Raw genomic sequence first — 2,500 nt, 5'->3', positions numbered from 1 at the left:
GATCCGGGGGGGGGGGTAGAAAGCTAGTCAGATCTGACCCACAATCCTAAATGAATTTCACCCCCCCCCCCCAGCCCCCTCTGCCCTCCCCGCTCCCTCACTCCCCCTCCTCCTTCACGAAATGGTTATGGGTGTCATTCTAGACCAGCTTGAAAAGACCCACGGAGAAAAACTTGGCCCAGTTAGAACCAATACAGCCATCGAAGGAGAACACCCTCACGTTTGCTTCCGTTAAGTTATATAACGGAGTTCTACAAGTGAGGGAGGGGGGAGCAGGGTGTCGGTAAAAACTAGCCCAGAACGAGCCCCCCACCCCTCACCCCCTCCACTCCTTTTACAACACTTGGATTGAACCCGTAGAAGGGTGTAGCTTCCAACTAGTGGTGGTGGTGGGGGGGGGGTCGATTTTGACCAGGCACAAACGACTCCGGAGGGTTATTCGAGGCTTGCCCAGGTGTAAAACCAAACAGATGGGGGCGGAGTGGGGGGGGGGGGGGGGTACTTCGAGGCTGTTACACCGGTGTGTTAACCCCCTCCATGTGTGCAAGTAAGCATGCGAGTCAAATAACGCACACTTTAACCCTTTAATTCCTGCTGGAAAGTGTGATTATCGTCAGTGAAGGACTGTCGCCTCACTGAGACAAAAATATCGAGCTTACAAGTCAGGGTGTCAGTCTCTGGACCACGTTCTCTTGGGATCGCATTACTTTCGTTCAGGGAAAAAAATTAACTACATTACTTGAAAGTACACACAGAGTAGTAAATCCACATCAGATCACTGCCACCCTGGTGTCATATCACTGAGGTTCTGCAGCCAATGGGTTTAACCCTTTCACCGCCAAGCTCGCATTTATGTACAGGCGTGGTAGAGGACCCATGTCACTGAAAGATGACCATTCATTGGTCTGTTATACAAGAACCTACTGCTCTTAATGTTCGGTGGTAGGATAGGCCATATTTTCTATACATCGGAGGGGGAATCCCCAGCTATTCTTAGCCACTGTCTTTTCTGTGTTTATACCACAAAGAAATTTTCTACTCTGACTGATTTCGTGCTCCGTGGACACCTGACAACACACCAAGCACATACTGCCGCTCCACCTCCCTCACCCTTCAAAATAACCTACAAATAAATAAATAAATAAAAGCGAATGAATAAAAGAATTAGATAAATGAATGAATAAATCAATTACTGAATTTCTAATTAATGAATGAATAGATAATCAATTCATTAGAAAGTTAAATGAATGAATAAATTGATGATTGAAATTAAAGTACTGAATTAATAGATAGAGACAGACAGACAGACAGATACATACACACATACATACATGAGTAAAAAATATTTTAGAAATAAATATGGTTGCAGAAGGTCAGTGACAGGATGGCCATGCCATAAAAACCCATCCAGGATCCACCTCCACCACCACCCCTCTACCTCCCACTCACATACCCCATCCCCCCAACCCCCCACCCCCCTATCCCCACGCGGCAATTACCACCCACGACCAAAGAGGGGGTTGGGTGGGGGATTCTCTGGTTTTAATCAAATGTCAGGCCAGACTCTAAGCCAAGCTGGATTGAAGTGAATGGAAAGTCAAGATCACTTTGAGGCACAGGGTTTTGTTTGTTTTGTTGTTGTTGTTGTTGTTGTTTCGGGAACCCGTATTGCATCTGTGTGTCAGTGTTCATCAGAAGCAATCTGTTTCAGTGACAAAAAAGAGGGGTTCAAAACACAGATCAAACGTTGCGATACCGACACACATAGCTTACAGGGAAGATGGATCATGTCTCTAGTTTTCCGCGGTCAAGAGCAATTCACTGTAGCCTTTGAATATATATATATATATATATATATATATATGTGTGTGTGTGTGTGTGTGTGTGTGTGTGTGTGTGTGTGTGTGTCTGTCTGTCTGTCTGTCCGTCTGTCCGTCCGTCTGTCTGTCGGTCTTTATGTCTTTCTGTTCGTCTCTGTGTTTGTGCGTGTCTGCGTCTGTGTCTGTGCCTCTGTGTGTGTCCGTGCGCACGCGCGTGTGTGTGTGTATGTGCGTGAGTGCGCGCGCGTGCGCGTGTGTGTATGTGTGTGTGTGTGTGTGCGTGTGCGCGCGCGAGCATGTATGTGAATATGAATGACCAAAATTACGTGTAATGCATTGGTTTTCTCATCATAATATCCTTTGTTGTGTTGTTGTTGTTGTTGTCGTCGTTGTTGTTGTTGTTGATTTTAATTTAGAATATTTTATGATCGTTTAGAAGCAAATGACAGTCGTTCATCATACATTCCTCTTTCTGACATTTCTCTTTCTTTCTGTGTTGCCATGATGTGGCCGATCAAGCATGATATTTCTCGGAACACTCCTTCAGTCGTCTTTGGAATTCAGCTCTGCAATGTCCCTGGTTTTTTGGGGGGTTTTTTGGGGGGGGTGGTTTGTTGTTGTTGTTGTTTTTGGTTGTTTTTTTTCAATATTACACAATGGAAGCCTAATGTCAAATCTTG

The 2,500-nt window shown here is 45.3% G+C and overlaps 1 protein-coding gene across 1 annotated transcript in view; it reads left to right on the top strand.

The window, feature by feature from the left end:
* The window catches only part of LOC143298936 (glutamate receptor 2-like), a 221,567-nt gene that overhangs the window by 179,670 nt on the left and 39,397 nt on the right, over positions 1-2,500 (top strand). The gene's annotated exons all lie outside the window — the stretch shown is intronic.

This window comes from Babylonia areolata, chromosome 24 (assembly GCF_041734735.1).
Source record: "Babylonia areolata isolate BAREFJ2019XMU chromosome 24, ASM4173473v1, whole genome shotgun sequence".
NCBI classification, from domain to species: Eukaryota; Metazoa; Mollusca; class Gastropoda; order Neogastropoda; family Buccinidae; genus Babylonia; species Babylonia areolata.
The sequence above is the reverse complement of the archived record's forward strand: the minus strand, read 5'-3'. Positions and strand labels throughout refer to the sequence as shown.